Source organism: Corvus cornix, chromosome 9, assembly GCF_000738735.6.
Source record: "Corvus cornix cornix isolate S_Up_H32 chromosome 9, ASM73873v5, whole genome shotgun sequence".
Lineage (NCBI taxonomy): Eukaryota > Metazoa > Chordata > Aves > Passeriformes > Corvidae > Corvus > Corvus cornix.
In genome coordinates, this window is record NC_046339.1 from 8,014,062 (window position 1) to 8,031,566 (window position 17,505).

The 17,505-nt window shown below is 42.8% G+C and overlaps 1 long non-coding RNA gene across 1 annotated transcript; it reads right to left on the minus strand.

Moving 5' to 3' along the window:
- Window positions 1–1,289: 1,289 nt before the first annotated feature.
- Window positions 1,290–13,013, minus strand: LOC104688002. The gene is made up of 3 exons (XR_751604.3): window positions 12,638–13,013; window positions 8,803–8,978; window positions 1,290–3,399 (listed from the first exon to the last, which is right to left on the minus strand). It is a non-coding gene; the product is annotated as an uncharacterized LOC104688002 (long non-coding RNA).
- Between the last annotated feature and the right edge of the window lie 4,492 nt (window positions 13,014–17,505).

The following is a 17,505-nucleotide window of genomic DNA, read 5'->3' on the forward strand; positions in this document are numbered from 1 at the left end:
ATAACAAACTGAGGACAATGGACAGTACTGTGGCTTCAAGGTTATGAATACTATGAAGGAGTGCTTCTCTTGCATTTTATCAGGCCTTTCTGCAGTATTTAACCCTCAAATCAAATTTCTCCTCCTGTTTCTAAAATTTATAGAGCCAACCATGAAATTAAGGACATGTCAACTGGAAATAAGGAAGCACTTGACTTTGACACTAAAATTAATTAAGCTGTTCTTACATTGATCTCTGCAGCATCTGTTCCACTTGTATGCAGAAATGCTGGTGTGTGCTACGGGGCCATTTCATACTGGTGGAATTGGATGCTGTGATCAGCCATATGCTGATAAAATTATTCTTTTGTCAGCATGTCTGCCTGGAATTGCTTCAGGAGCTGGAAACATTCAAAGCAACAATGCTCATTGCTGAGTGCTTAAGATTGCTGATGTGAAAGGGACTTTTGGTGTAGTTCCACACTCCACATACACTTCATACCTCACAGGTTGGCAAGCTTGTTCCTGTGTAAGCAGCTAAAAATGGACTTTTAAAGTGCTTCAGTTTTGATACCAAACTTTGTTTACTGAATGGGTTGTAACTTATGTTTGCAAAGCTCCATTCAACTCCAGTCCAGTTAAATCTGGTTCTGTTGCCACTTTGGGGGAGACTGGGTCAGACCCTGGAGAAGCTGGGTTAGAAGAAAGCTGATGTAAAAACCTTGCTGACTGTGTCAGGTGGAAGGTATCAGTAAATAGGTTTATTTGTTGGATGGTCTTTTGTGACCTGTGTGTTGTTTGTGCACCTTACATAGAGATCAATCCCAGGCACCAAAATCCATCAGAATATAAAAGGTTTGTGAGGCAAACAGAGCTGCATTCACACTTTGCCTTCCTGTATGATTTGCATCCAGAGTTTGCAATGGGTCCCTATTTCACAGTGCACAAAGAATATGAGATTTATCAGATGCTGGGAGGGGAACTCGAAAGAAGAAAAATGAACCAGCCACTGCAGTGGTTTGTAGAGTAATGACAGAGGAACTGACTCAGTCCTGAGGTCATCTGCATTCCTCCCAGTGTGGCCAGCATTGCACATGATTAAAAAAAAAATTTTGTGGGCCAATTCCATCCATGGGTCAAGACACCCTGATGATGAGCAGAGCCTCATCTGATGATCTGGGTACTGTCCATATCAGTAATTAGTTCCTGAATATGTACCTGAAACAGAGCTGTTACAAGCTTTTTTTTTTTTTTTTTTTTTTTTTTTAGGAAAAGTGGCCATTTAAAAATGGGTATTGTGCTGGAGAATTTTCATAGTTTCTGTTTACAGTTGCAAGCAATTCTCTTTAAGCCTTGAAAAGGATGTAATTATTTGCTTTTACAATTAAAGCCGTAAAAGCAGCAAGTTATTGTTGGATGCTCCTTGAAAACAAGCTATCGCTTTTGATGGCTGTGATATCATTAATCAGTTAGTTATCATCACTGGTTTAGGATAAAAATGCCCAAGTAAACACTCTTTAAGGAATTCATCTGAACACTTTTGGGTGTTTTGCATGTGTGTTGTTGAGCACTTGCTGGGCGCTGGCTCAGCCTCGGCTCAAAGCCCTGAAATGTTGGTGCTTTGTAACAACTCCCATCAGATGTCACCACGAGGTATTTGTCTGTCGGCAGTGGCCAGCTAGGTGATTAGCTGACACAGCTCCTCACTCCATGGGTCAGTGGCAAAACAGACAGGCTCAAAAATTTAAGACATTTGTTCTAACTCCTCCTGCATGTCTTGCCTGCTTCATTCATTCAGCTATCAGCTCACTTGTCTTGGCCAGGCAAAATAACACATGTTGACACTTAAAACAAGCTGCTCAAAAATAGCCAGCCAGCTCGTGGTGGGAAGAAATACTCAATTTTTTTTGGACGGGAATTTTTTTTGGCCTTCCTAGGGCTTTTTGCTGTGTCTGGTAGAAAGGAATGGAGAGGTAGCTCCATCTTGCATTCTGAGGACTGTGTGCACCCATGCTTCCACCAGGGCTACCTGATAACTACATTAAGTTTCCTGACTCTGGCCTCAATTTTGTGTCCTGATTTCACAGTGGGAGGAAAATCCACATCAGTCCACAAAGCTGGTTTTAAGAGACAGGTATAGCTTTTTTGTCTCCAGAAGTGCAGCTATCTGACTCCACACTGAAATGGGAAATGTGTTTTCATCAAGTTGCATTTCAAGCTTGTCCCTCCCACCTCTTTTACTCAAGCAGAACCTCTGTGAGCTATGACGAAGGGATAATTTGGTGGCTTAAAAAAAGAGTAGTGGTGATGTTGTAGCCCTGTAGATAAGAAGTATAAATGAGCGTTATGATTGTGAGCTGTAACTAGCCATGAAAAACTAATGCCCAAGGACAGTAATAGAAAATACCAAAGATCTATAGTGGAGCTGGTGGGTTAAGAAAGGGACGGTCCTTTCTTGTTACAGCACAAGGAAAAAGCTGATCTGCTTTGCTTAATTAAAGTTGCATTTGGCACTTAGGAGGGGTAAAAGTTGCTTTCCATTTAACATTCAATTTCTTTGAGAATTATCTCAGTGATGCTACATCAAATTTCAGGGCCTGTTTTCTTGTATTGCCTCCCCTCCACTCAGTGAATGAGATTCTCTCTTGAAGTGGTAATGGCTGGTGATGAAAGCTAAGAGTGGGCCCAAGGTGATCCTGCTGGCCAAAAAAACTTGCCTAGATGGAGGAAGGTAAAGAGCGGTTTTCATGAAATATAAAAGAGGCAAGTGTGATTGAAAGTCAGGGGATATATTTAGATAGAACAGGATTGTGTCCTGTGTCTAGTTTCCATGGTGTCAAAGTCTTAGCTAAATCCTCGTATCATAAAAATAAAACTAGACAGAAATGCACTGTTTTAATGTGTCAGAGGGGCAGTAGGATTTGAAGATCTTGTCAACAGACAAAACAGACTAGTATTATTCTTTTGTAGGAATCAGCACACAAAAGATACTACTCAGTTGACCACAAATACAAATGTTGAGAGACACAAGTGAAAGAATGTTTTGTGCCATGTGTGTAAAGGACTTTATGTAACATACACTGGGTTTAAAGAACCCTGAGAAAGGCCCACATTCTCCTAATATTAAGGGTATAACTTCAGGCTGAGAGGGAGCAAAGTTGTTCAGATCCTTAAAGCAAAATGTTCTGCTGTATTAGTTGTGAGAAAAAGACATGCAGCATCCCACTGAGAAGCAAGGCAGAGGAAAATACGTCTACCACTCCTCCATGCAGACCCCAGTCGATTTACCACTCTTTTTTCATAAATCTTATTAAATATCAGTGGCTGAATTTCAACATATGCTTCTTTTTCCTTCTTTTTCCCCCAGAAGATGTGAAAACCATGAAAATGCATGAATACTTTATTCCTCTTTTTTTAAACCTGGAGAGGAGAAAAGAGGAGAAAATTGATCAGAGGACACATTGCTGCTTACTTCCATGTGTATGTAAGCATGGTTTAAAGCAAAGATGGTCTTATTTTGAGGAAACTCTTGTGTGCACACTGCAGTATTTTAGCAGTCCTGTCCTCAAGTCTATTGAAGTTACACAAGCCTAGGGAAGGCAGCAACTCTGCAGTAACAAGCTGTGGCTTTGCACTCGGGCTAATTACTGCTGAAGTCCAAGAGAGCCGGATTATTTCCTGCCAGAAAGTGCTTGAGCTGCAGCAGAATGAATCCTGTGTGCAAAACCATTTGTGTGAGTTTTACTGTTTTCCATCCTGAATCCTGAAACTGAGGCAGAGCAGAAATTAAGCAACTTGCCAGAGGCTGAAGAGAGGCACAGACTACAAGGGGAGAGGGGTGGGGCTGGTGACTCCCAAGACGAATTCATCACTTGGCAGATTGTGCTGTCCTACCAGCTTGCATTGCAAGGAAAATTAACTACCTAAATGAGATGATTTTGAAAGGACTTTTTTTAGCATCTCCCTCTGCTGTTTTTTTGGTAGAGGAAAATATGGGAAGTTAGCCAAAACCGTGTTCCTGTAATGGCCAAATGCTATTCAAGCACCACTACTAATGAGAGCAGGATTTGGCCCTCTGTTTGCCCTGTGCTCTTCTCTCTGCTCTATAATATGTGATGATGGATCAGGTGTTACTCATCACTGCTCAGAAAACAGGAGAGGCATATTCACAAGAGAAGCTCTAAAACTCATTGAATTCACTGTTAATTAGGAAGGGGAGAAAGCTCTGTGCCTAACACTCTTGCTGAATTCTTGCAAGAAAAAGTCCAGCCTCAAGTATATTTAATTTTTACTGCCAAGTTAAACCTTTGCACAAAAAAAAAAAAACCAAACCTTACAATGGAAATGCTGACAGGTCCTTAACTATAGTAGCAGTAGCAGTCTCTGCTATAATAAAGATGTTGCATGTTATCAATAATCCTCTTTTTGCCTGAATCCCTGTCTTTCTAAAGAGAAAGGGCTTACTGACTGGGCAAATCTATTTATAAATTTTGTCTTGGCACAAGAGGAGCATATCAACAATGCAGTGGAGATCTGGCGAGGCAGCTGGCCTGACTGCACGCAAGCAGCAAGCTGGGTGTAAAAGCAGGGCACTTAAATTTTCTCTCGTTCCTCTAAAAGAGGTAGTAGGAGGAATTAGGACGGGGCGGGGGGGGGGGGGGGGGGGGGGGGAGGGTGGGAAAAGCTTTCCATTGAACGAGGCAGGGTCAGGGGAGCTACAAAAGATTGAGTAAACTCTCACCCTTGGCTAACTGAAGAGTTTTGAAGGGCTTTCACAAGCTGCTCACCAATGGACAGAGTCATCTGAACTGGGAGCCAGGGTGTGTGTATTTGTACCCCGTGCTGAAATACGTGCACCACGGCAGCCCTGGCTGATAAGGACAGCCCCTCCTGCAGTTGGATCACAATTTGCTCTGAATAAAACAATGGATGGGTAAAGCTGGAAGGGAAAGAGATAAGATCTCAAGGACTGACTTTTTTCCATCTCTGTGTCATTTTAAAAAGGTGTTTTTCTTTGGATACGCTATGGTGGATTTTACATCTGTTCGCTCCTAAGCAAAGTCTTGCAGAGAAGATGATGGACTTATTTAATCAATAGAACAAACTAACCAAAAAAAGTTGAAGCCCTGTCCTTTACTCTCTTTTCACATTTGTAATACTCTAGTAAAATTGGACTTTTTCCCTTCAAATGGTAAGAAATAGAGAAGGCGATATTCCTTAATGTTCCTGTGTACCTGCAGCCATGCAATACCAAATAATTGTCCTATTTTCCCAGGACTTAGGCCCATTCCAGTGTGACAGAGAATAAAGCCACTTAGATATTTACTAAGTGACCGTGTTGCTGTGAGAATCAAAGCTTTGTGAGTTTATTTTTTCTCCCTTCTGCTGTTACGAATGGTTTTGAAAATCCCACTCTGAATGTATATGGCTGTCCTCTATTACATGGATGTCAAATTTCCCTCTTCTTATACCCAAAGGCTAAAGTTTACTCAAAGCAAAGAACAGCAAGGATCACATTGCTCTCGTCAAAATAGCTTACAACATGCAACCAATAAGTAGGTCACTTATCTGAATGGGATACTGTATAAGTAGCATGTTTGCCACAAGAGACTTATGAGCGAGTCCCCTATGGTGCACATATAATAGTCTGTCAGTCTGATTCAATTCCCACAGATGTTTCAACTAGACCTTGGTTTAAATGGGGCTGGATCAAGGGGTGTGCATCACGTATGAACTGTGGATGGGCCTTTTTCCACAAGGGCTTACTGAAGTCGCTAGGGATGTCACAAAAGGCCAAAATTGATTGTATAACTTTTTTCAATCTTCACAAACTACTTGAATGATCCAGACATATTCCTGCAGAAAATGCAGGGGAGGAGAATAATGCACATGGCAGCGTTAGCTTGGGGCATCGATGAACTGTTCAAATCTTGCAGATGACCTGACTCTGACCCTTTTAGCAACTAAAGAATTTCTTTTAGGTTTGTCTTCATTCTCTGCTGGCTTTGGAAGAATTGCTCAAAGTTGGGAGGAAAATGACAGAGACAAAATTCCCAACCAAAGCAAAGGAATTCTGAAAGTCTTTCTGGAGAAGCTGTAATTTAGGGAATTGTCTGCTGACTGCTTTTGCTAATGGAGCACATTACATCCAACAGCAATAGTTTGGGAAAGGAGTTGTGATTCCAGGCTTGGAGGTGCTGAAATTCTCTTCTAGTGCTGTGTGTTTCGGCAGCACTAGAGGAAAATCTCCTTCCCTCTGCAGTGAAATTCCATGTAGGGAAGAGCATGACCCAATGTGTTTAAATTTTGACATGGCTTACGTGGAAGATAACCTTTGACTGCAAGGGCCCAGCAAAGCACTCACTTCAGGAATCATCCAGCTGAAATCTCAATGACGAGTTTGCTTCCCTCTGAGTTTTGAAGACTGTGACTATAATTAGGAGGTGCCTCTGATGGATTCCACCAACACCTCTTCCCCAAAAGGACAGAAGTCAGACTTGTGTGGCTAGTGGGAGATCAAGTGTGAAAGCCAAGACTCCAACTGTATTGCAGTGGACAACCACAAAGAAGGGGTCAGCATCAACACTAACTTAAAACTATTTAAAATGCTGATAACGAGACAGAGAGAAAGAATTGGCACTGAGAAAAGATTGTTCTTCAAAGACAAGTTAGTTCTTCTGCAGTTCTCATTACAGAAATTGCCTTGCTTTGGGGAACTGTTCTTCAGTGGTAGAGTACAACATTTTTAAGTGATTTTAAAAAACACAACACTAGAAAAAAAACAGCTCTCTTTGCCCTTTGCATAACTGCTTACGTTCAAAGTCTGGTGGGTCAGTCTAGGGTAGAAGAGTTGAGCATTGAACAGAACTGAACTAGAGCAGACTGCTGGACTGGACACTACAACCACCTGTTGTTTTGTAAGGGAGAGGAGATGCCTCTGGATGTATTGCCCTGGGTATAGTATCTGGAGTTACCTGATTTCAAGGAACATAGAAAGGAAGAAAAAAGTTGTGCCTTACTAGATGCTCCATAAACACCTTCCTGATTCCACTCTCGCTCCTCACCTTGATGTTGTTCTCCTTACAGGCAGCACAGGTTTTACACAGGTCTACCTTTTGCCCTCAGTATTTGCATAAAATTTCAGTGCTGAAAAATATGCTTAAACCAACTGTTCTGGTTAAGGTGTAAAATTAATTGTGATCATCACTCATGCCTGGACCAAGATACTTTACTTTAAATCTGTGTACAGGAACCCTGGGTGCTGCCATCACAAATTATGTGTATGTGGTGTGTCACAGAGAAGGAACGTGTGACCAGGACTTTCATTAGATGGCAGATTTCCACACTAAAATGAACATTAGCAATTTCAGCCTCAAAAACACTTCTTCCTAAAACAGTTAAAAGGCACTGAGAGCAATAAAGTATTAATCATTAGTAAGAAAGTAAAATCATTTCTCAAGGGGCATTTTGTGGTGCTACAGCTTTGCCTTATGCACAGTTTCCTATCTCACACTTCCTTCCTCATTAGGTTGGCATTGGGATAAAAGAGCAGAATGGGTCAGGAGGTCCTGTTCCAAGTAATTAGAGAGTTGCTTCTTTTATCTAAGTGTACCTTGTTAAAGTGTATCAGTGTCAGCCAGGTTAATTGGAACTGTAATACATAATTGATGCTAATTTATGGTTGTTTTTGTTCCGGGATGCTGATGCAGACCCCAAAGTAAGGATACAGTTTTCTTGTTATTAATTATATACTGAAAACCAATATCACGTTGGAAGGAGACCTACAACTTACTATGTTCTATAGATTTTCTGCCACAAAACCCCTTGGTTCACTTTTTGCATTGTTTTTTTTTCAAAAAGCTCCTACTTAGCCTCAACAAAAAAAAAGTAAATGTTTATTTGTTTTCATCCATAAACTTACTCAATGGAAATGTTCCTCAACTGTGCTCCTGTAAGGAGGGCAGGACTCCAACTCTGTAGCTGAACTATTGTTCCCAAAAAATGCTTTTCCTCCTCAAATTGACAAAATATCCATGAAGAAAGAAGTAAATGCTATTGCTGCATTTTAATTAATTTTAAAAGTGAAGTCAGGGCTGTGCATTGGTGGAAGCTATGAGAAGGAAACACCTAAAAAAGGTGAATGAGAGCCAAGTGCCCTGAACCTTTGAAGCACATGGATTTCCCCATCTGAGGTTTGGACTGCCCATGGGATGGAGGAAGCAGCTTTTCCTGAACAGCATTATTTAGTGTGGTTGGAGGACTGAGATTTTCATGGTGGTGTTTCATCTGAGGCACCTGGGAGTCTTTTTCCCTTGCTGCAGTGACCAGGAACTACAACAGAGGGGGTGTGGGTCAGTCTGCAGATCCTATGTAAGATACGGAGCTGCTTAAGAGAATCGCAGGAGGTGTAGGATGGCCGGACCATGCATTTTTTTCATAGTTTGCACATCTCAGATTCAATGGCTATGGGCTCTCAGTACTTGTACAGGCAAAACATGAGGAATACTTTTCCCTCTTGCCAGTTTATCTGAGATTTTAATCAGATTTTCTCTAAAGAGGGTTCTTGTAGCATCTAAGTACGGCAGGGATTGCCCAGATAATATGCTGTTATCAGATGTCCCTGCTTAGACATATCCAAAAATAATGCTGTTTCTGGGGTTAATGATGGTCCTGCAAGTACACTGGAAGTTCTCCTGCTCCTGTATGTTGCCAGATATTTGAACTGGTTAGATCTGATATGTGTACAACTGGTTCCTCCTTTAATTTGTTCCTCAGTTGATTTTGTTCTCTGGAAACCAAATGTGGCATAACATGATAACATACCTGTCGTGGGTTATACTGGAACATGACACAACATGTGTCAAGTTTCTTTTGAACTTTTCTGAGATCAGGTATCAGTCAAAAGAAGGTCATTTTAATTATCAATGATTAATTAATTAGATGATTGTTGGACAGATGAATCCAAAGATTATATAGCACTCTTAATCAGTGTCTGTAACCTAGAAGAAAAATGAAGATTGTTAAGATGAAAGAATGGAAAGATTGTTGCTCAAAATGTGAGTTATTTGTGTTACATTTGTGTAGCACTTTAAAAGTGATGAGGTGAAGTAGCATCTCTCAGTACAACCTCACGAACAGTGGCAAATAATTAGGAATCACACTGCATTTCAGAAACTACCTCTTGATTTAAATATATTCCTACCCCATTTTGGTTTTTAGATGTCCAAACTGAACTATTTTTATTCATGCTGCTATTTAGGGATTTGAGTGCTGTGTAGAGCCAGCCTGCGCCAGCAGTCCTTGCCCAGTTATTCCATGTGGATCCTCCTGCTGATGCTGCTGGCTGGGATGGCTGGGGACCTGCAGGGTAAAGTGATCCTGATCAAATCGCAGGCAGCACTGATCACATAAGGCAAGGTGCAGACATTGGAATGGGGATGGTTTAGCAGCAGAAAAATCCTTTTGGCCAGATTGTTTTTAACAATGCCTTGTGTGTTCCACAGCTCCGTAAATGCTGGGGCGCTGAGGCTACTGGTGCTCCTTGCTGGCTCTGAGCTGGACAGTGACCAGTTCAGCCCAGTCGTGTGCACAACTCAAGCACTCCTGTGCCCAGTACTGTACACAATCCAAAGTGTGGCCAAACTTCAGTACAAGAGCATTGCCTTTGAAAGGACAGCCTTTTGGAGACCAGTTTACCCAGGGAGGAGCTCAGGGGATGTTAGTGCTTTGCTTCCTACAGTATTTCACTGATGTAGCATTTGCCTTTGCTGCATGTGAAATGTCCACATTAGACAAAGGTCCACCACTGCCCCAGTCATGGTTCAATTCACAATGTGAGGGAGAAGAGGAAGGTCTGGAGGCCAGTCCATGTTTTCCATCAGCAGCAGAAAAATACAGAGGCACCACTGAGCTCCAGCTGCTGCAAAGTGATGAGGAGTTAGGAACTTTCAGTAATAAAACTGCATTTGTGAGTGCCCAGTCAACAGAAATTGTGGCAAAGAGGGCAGAGGGTTTGGCAATTTGATCAGGTTCCATGTTGCCTGGATGGCTCCATGGGCCAGTGTTTAATATGCCAATTTCCATGTGTCTATAACCACTCAAATTTCCTTGCACTCAATGCTCTTCGAGTACCAGGCTGTACAAGGTAAATATCTTCACAAAGTTTTGGGATCTCGAGTGGTTCTAGTAACTCACATGATGTTGCACCGTAACTTGCTGTGTAGTACTTCAAACATGGCACAGACTGGGTGGTCTTGGCAAATAAGAAGTGCAGCTCAGTATTCAGGGGTTTTTATTTAAGGAGTAATTTGAGTATCTAGCAGCACACTTTCCAAAGATGGTGAGACTGAGACAAACACCATTAAAGACTGAAGCAATCTTGAGGCTATAAGGATTGCATGAAAATCTCCCTTGGCTTTTTATCTCCTTATTCTCTCCTGTCCGAGAATTTCACAAGAGAGGACTGAGTGGAATCGATTAACCTCACAGAAACTCCAGCAAGTCTTAATATTCTCAAAGGAAGGTCACCAGGTTTCAGTTTGTGCCAGCACTCACTGTCCCGAGGTATTGAAGGCTGGGGAGCTGGAAGTGAACCCTGGTCTCCAGCAAAAGAACTGCAGGAATGTGCCAAGCGATTTGAATAGAAATTGATGTTGCAGTAATTTTTTTTCCTTTTTTTCATTTCTTTTTATTTCTTTTTTTTTTTTTTTTGGAAGTTGCTCCTGTTTTCAGGACTGTGCTCACCTCAGAAAGGAGGCTGGGGAATAAGGGAATAATGCTTCACATGGCTGATTGTCATTTTGTGGCACAAAATAAACAGAATGGGGAAGGCAGCAAGTGCATTAGGGCAGGGGAAATAAAGAAGCATTTCTAACCTCTCGCAGCAATAGGCAGCAGGGCACATAATGAGCTCTCCTGCACTTGTGTGAACTAAGGGAGGTTGTTCTTTCCCACCTCCCTCCTGATGGCACATCTACTTGTGCCCTGTGGAGAGCAGTCAGCCAGGGTTAGCAGCAGATAACCCTGTCTTATTAAGTGCAGGGTCTGATTTTAGGGGTTTCTTATTGGATTTGATTGGAGGATTTTATTCTCCCTAATGGGTGGCTAAGTAATGTTCAGGCCATCACCTTGGAATTGGCTGGAGTTTTTCCAAAGTTGGGATGGAAACTGTCCGTTATCTTCATTGTAGCTGCAGCTGCTCAGGTGAGGAGCCATAGCTGAAGTAAATAGCCCTTAAGAAAAACAAACCTCCCTTTTTCCTGTAAATGCTGGTAGTAATTATAAACAAATGGATCATGAATTGTCTGGGATACCCATAGCTTTGCATCTGTACAGGCACAGGCTTGGCATGGCAGACAGGCAAGTTGTGGGAATTTCCTTCCTCTCAGACATTTCTCAGCTCTTTCTGAGACTGCCTGCTCGCCCCTGCTGCTTTCTGCACCATATGTACTGCTTTGCATTAAATGAATAATGATAATGAATATATTACTGACTTGGGAGTCTCTTCAAGACAAGTAACATGCAAAAATATCTCAAGGTCACCTGTTTCTAAGCAGTCCCCCAAAGTCCATGGGTTTGTATTTTTATTTTTTTGTGGGAAGAGACTGTAGAAAACAAGGTATTTCACTTCTTAATAAACAGTTAACTCCAGCAGTGACTGAACAAAACTGGCTAATCAGGGTTCCCTCAGGAGGGCCAGCAAAACTGGGAAGGGTACCACTGCTCATGCCAGAAGAGTAGCTTTTATAGCTTCATCACCTGCTAGAAACACTTAAAGTGAGAAATACTCTCCTGCCTGGTCCCCAGCCCCGGGAGCAGCCCTTCCCAGCCATCACTGCCTTTGGAGGTCCTTACAGGTTTTGATTTTTTTGCCTCAGGGACACTTAAATTGGGAGGCTGTGCTTGCCACGAAGCAGATGCTGTTCCCTGGGGGGTTTTACTGCTTGGTGTTTAAATCACGCTGCCATTGCAGAACAGTTAGGTCTTTGTTTGGGTTTTTTGTTTGTTGTTTGTTTTTTGGTTTTGGGTTGGTTTGTTGGGGTTTTTTTTGGGGGGGGGCGGGGTTGGTGCTGTTTTCCTGGTTACAAGAGTCATGGGGTGTTTCTGCTGAACTGCCCTGCTTACCTGTCGCAATGTTTTGGCACCGATGGGCACTGATTGCACTGACGATGCTACAGGAATGCGAAGCTGCCGTGTGCTTTCCTGTGACAGGGTGATGTGCCCCTCGGCAAATACCGCCTTTGCGACCGAAATATTCCGGTGTTACACAGCACCCCTTCAAAGCCGGTCACATTAAATCAGTGGAGATAATTTATTTCAAACGTGTTTTTCTGTCCCAAGCTCTATGTGGTGCGTAGCTACATTTTTAAACTCTTAGCCTTCAAAAATTGATCACCAGAACTGGAGGTTTATTGAGCCTCTCTTGACAAGCTTAGGCTGTAAGTGGTTTTTACACCAATTACAGAGTTCGGCTCGAAAATACAATACATCTTGAAGACATTCCCGGGAAATACCCAGTGAAATGGTGCATATCTCAAATTTTCTCAACGTGTGCCCCGTTCCCCAAAGAGTTTGTAGCCGCTGTGTCGCAAACCTAAAGTGAAGGAGCAGATTTACGTTTCGCAAATGACCCTGTAAATGCCCCATTAATTCCACGTACCTGGTTAGTGGAGGAGGGAAGAGAACGGGTTTGGTGACATTTGAAGCGGGAGGCAGAGCCGAGCTCTGAGCCTGGAGCTCCCTTTAGCGACGGCGGCGGGCAGTGCACGGCTGCGGCTCCCGCATCCCGCCCAGCTCCCACCCCGGGGAACTGCTCACAGAAATCCCGGTTCTCAGCAGTGTTGACACGAATCTTAAAAGGAATCTCACTTTGAGCCGGGGATAGATGCCAGCGCTCCCAATTCCCACCTGGTAACAGGAGAGCAGCCGGTCCTTCGTTTAAAACGCTCCGGCGAGCAAAAGGCTGGACTCCTTCACAGGATGCGAGTCTGGGCTTGAACCCCCCAGCTGAGCTGGTTCTCCTGCTTGATTTAGAAAGCAAGTGCCTCTAATGCCGCGCTCTTAGAGCTGGGACTGGTGGGATTTGAAATGACGTTTTCCTTCTTTGGTCAAGTGGGTTACAAAAACAAGTGTGCTGTTGTTAACTCTGGGCTCCAGCCAAGGGCGATGGAAAACCTCAGGACCCAAGAATTTATCTGTGGAGAGTAAAAGAGGCCAGATGGCCTCTTTTGTCCATCAAAAGCAAAAGACAGGGAGGAATAATCTCCTCTCTCCACTGAGTGTGAATTTCCCTGTCACTACAAGGACACCCCATAGGACTCTCATCTCAAGTGCTGAGTGTGTGACTTGCCGGTTTCACCTCCTCTCTCTTCCACCCTGCTGAGGTGGCTGCACCTTGGGCGTTTGGAGCACTGTATCCTGTGGTCTCTTTCCCCCTTTTTGATCCCATGGGCAGACTGTGCTGGCTTCTCTGGAAAAGCAGGTTCTGGTGGTTTTCTCTGGCCTGTGAGCTCTGCTTCCCTGAGCCCCTGCTTTGGGAGTGGAAGCTATAAAGCCTCCTGTACCCCATGGCTGTGGATGTGGAGAGGTGGGGCAGATAACAGTTTTGTACTCCAGCCTGTTCCCAGCAACTTGTGTGCGTTGCCCTCAAATCCCTGAGGTGATGATGTAGGATCCTTTTGCTGTAGCCCTGCAATCTATGGCATCATAAGTTTTCAAGGAAGTAATCTATAGCTTTGATAATAAATATTCAGAGGGCACTGAAAAGCCTCTTCCCTGAAAATATATCTTTATAAGGAGACTCTAAGTCCAGTCTCTGTATCCATTCAGTACAGATAAACAAAAACCAGTGATCTGCATTGCTGGCAGCTTATACTGAATTTAGACTGATGGCCTGGATGTAAAATGTTTGATTTCAGTATCAACTGGTTGTCCGGTCTGCAAAAGCTTTTCTATACCCTCCACAGAGATATTAGAGTAAAAATGCAAATTTGAACCCCCTATATTATAGGATTTGGTGTGTTTTAGAAGAAGATAAAGAATGAATGTCTTCCTCAGGAGCAAAAGCCAGTGCCCAACTTTGGAGCAGAATCTACATTTCCTAAATTCCAGGAGTGGTCAGATCTTGTGCTACTCAGCTTCCAGCACACCTCAGGGAAGACAAGTTGCATGGAGTAGCACATTCAACAAATGGGCAGGAAATCAGCAGCAGGTCTAATTGATGACTTTGAAAGATGGGGAGCTGGCAGGAGAGAGCAAGGGATAAGATCTTGAAAACATTGCAACTTTCCATAAACTTGTTTTGTTTAATTCCAAGATTGTGAACATATGGTCCATCAACTTCTCACAAGCATTTAAATTTCATTTCCTAGAGCGACTGAGGGATAGCTATTAATGCAGGATGGTGGGAGGTGTGTTCACAAATCCGTTTATCAGATAATGGGATTAACGCGAATACCTCCGGAGCACTGCTTTAGAAACTTACTTCTAAATCTACATATTCAGCGACTACAGCAGCCACATTACAGAACAACAAATGAAAGTGCTGGACAAGCGTTTTAAGGCCTTCTCTCACCGTTCTGATAATAAAGCAGTGGCCCAAGGCAGGGACAAACTCTCTTGTTACTGAGTGGTTTGGAGGATGTGAGCTCCTCCACCACTGATAAAGTGAAACAAAGGCAGAGGAGATTGCAGCTGCGTTTGAAGCAGAAAAGAGCAGCACCCAAACACTGAAGGATGCTGTCCTGGCTGTATCAGCATCTCCTTTGCTTCTTATTTTAGCAGGAGACAGAATGGGCACAGGCAGAAGAGAAAAGATGCAGATGATTTAAAGATAAGACCAGACCAAAACTGTCCTATATGTCTCGCGATTCCACAGCCTGCCTCTTTGCATGCTCTGGAGTATTAATAATTTTTGTGGTTTCATATCTTATCCCACACAAATTCTAGGCTTTGGTTTTTTTCCTACTTTCTCCCATATTCTTTAGAGTTAACTGCTTTTTTAATACATAAATTGGGGTTTGAGGTGTTCCTTCTCTGCAGAAAAGTCTCATCTCTAGAAACAGTTCTTTGTGTTTAGAATATGATCAACCACTGCATTTTTACTATTGCAAGCATTTTATTTTCATTGTGAAAGTACAGGAAAATGCACCAGAGGTTCTCTATGTGAATAAGCAGAACAATGTTCTGTTCTACAGGGAGAAGTACCCTACTTAGAGTGAACTTTTGTGTTATATTTGGCCTGCCACAAAGCTTCTAAAAATTATTTCCATGGGCAAATACAGTTTAATTCAAACATTACCATTTTCTCTCTTTAAAAAAAAATCCTTGAATGGAAAAATACTATGGTGGGGTTTTACATCAGGAAAAGCATGGCAAGTTTATCTTTGCTGATAGAGACTTGAACAAAACTAAAGCTGACACTGTGAACCTGTAAGTGTTGTCAACACCACCTGTGGCTTTGTAGCACTGGCCTTTACAGTTCTCTCTCTGCTTGTTTATTTTTGCAAAGAAGAGATGAAGGAGCAGTTTCAACACACAGGGAGCATTCACCATTTGCAGAATGAGGTGGTTTCTAAGAGATGCTGGTTCCTGCATATGTATCACCTGGTTTTGGTAAGAAAGCCCTGTTAAAAATTCCCCTCCCCTATATAACCTGCTGCATCTCCTTGCTCCCCTGCTGCAGTTCCTGCTCCAGCCCTGTGGTGCTGACGGTGCCGGTGGGGTGGGCAGGGGTGGAGGAGACTTGCCTTACCCTGACTTTGCAGCTGAAAGCAGCACATCCAGCATCCCCTAAGTGCAATGCTCTCACAGTGCTTGTGTTAATGTCCACCTACTGAAGAACATGCACAAATTTAAAGATTAGCAATAACACAGCAAAGTATATTGTGAGATAGGATATGGAGTTTTATGGAGGAAAAGGATTAGTAGATATTGCAAAAAGCTTCTGCAGTAAAAGAAGTGCTGAGATTTTAATACCCTAGGGTATTAAGTTTTTATCTCCATTTTTCTAAAACTCTGTATCAAGGTTTTTTGGAGGCATAGGGAGGATTTACACACATGCATCATCTATTAATGGAACCCTGAAGTCAAGCAGAAACTCGAGGCATCTTGAGACAATTCAGGCTCAAGGTTAGTGGTTCTTCTCATCATACTAGTCCAGGGTGCAGGGACAGGGTCAATGTCCTGTTTTGGCTCCTACCCTTCAAATGACAAGGTAGGCTGGGTCTGTGTGAGTCCATCACACACATTTCTCCCTTTGTACAAGTAGAACATCGAAGCCATTTACTCTTCATACTCATAGAAGTAAGACTGTGTCACTGCATGTGAAAGGGGGCTTTTCTACCCTGTTCTGATATGGGAGCGTGGAGCCAAATGAACAAGAGCTTTTCCTTAATTCTCCCTGGTTGCACTGGCATGGTCAGCCTGTGCCAGCCAGCATATGGTCTCTGACAGGAGTGCTGTAAACAGAAGTAAGAGAATGTGAGAAGCTCAAGGTGGATATGACAGGAGCAAGAAGAGTAAAATATATGTGCAGGAAGTTTAAATCCTTAAGTCCCAATAGGTAGTCAGGGCTTTTTTCCTTTTTTTCCTAGCCCTAACTTATTTTTTCAGTTATGATTACAGCCTGACTCCCTTCAAAAGACAAAAGAGAACATTCCTTCCCAGGGAATCGAGTCCATACCCTGATTTATTTCTTTTCCTTAGTGCATATCACTCCAAACAACTGTGTGTCCAAATCTGACCTTACAGGGATTTATTTTCCACTAGATGGAGCTTGAGTATCTCCTCACCACACATCCCTCCAGCTCCCAGCATCCATGCTCTGCCCAGGAGCAGCAGCATCCAGCCGTGCAGTTATGGCTCTTGACCTGCACAGTCGGCATCGTTCTTGCCACACCATGTCATTAATAAGGCATTTATTTTCCTCCGCTGAAAACCACGAATTATTTCTTAGTGGAAAGCCAGAGACCCCACAACCTAATTCCTTGTGGGAGGATTCCTGGAGTCACACACTTGTTTGCATCACGTCCTACAGATAATCTGAGTGCTTTTATTTTGGAAATCTTCAGTGTAGCTGTGTTTCATCATAAGCTTTGGGCTTTTATGGTTTGGGAGAGTAACTTCCAAAATCTGTCTGGACTCTGTTCTGGTTCAGGGCCATTTGATGGCAGAATTGTCTGAACCCACAGACCTGTAGTGATGATGGTGTGGGGAGAAGGAGCCAGTGGGCTGGTCAAGCTGTGCTGTGTATTGGCTCTGAAGGTCAGTTACAGAAGGGTTCATGTCACTACTAAAATTCACTGCAAATGGTTCTAGACAGATATGAAAACTGTTCTGTGAGGGCCTCTGTGAAGACCAGATAATCTTTGGAATTTCATTGAAGCTTGAGAGGAATGAGGAGTTTAATTGTGTTTCCTGAAAAAAAAATCAGATTTCCCGGTCCACAAAGAAAAATAAAAAAACATCCCTTTCCTTGTATCTTCTGAAATCATCATCAGTAAGCCTACTGGGTAATTTTCTGAGGGT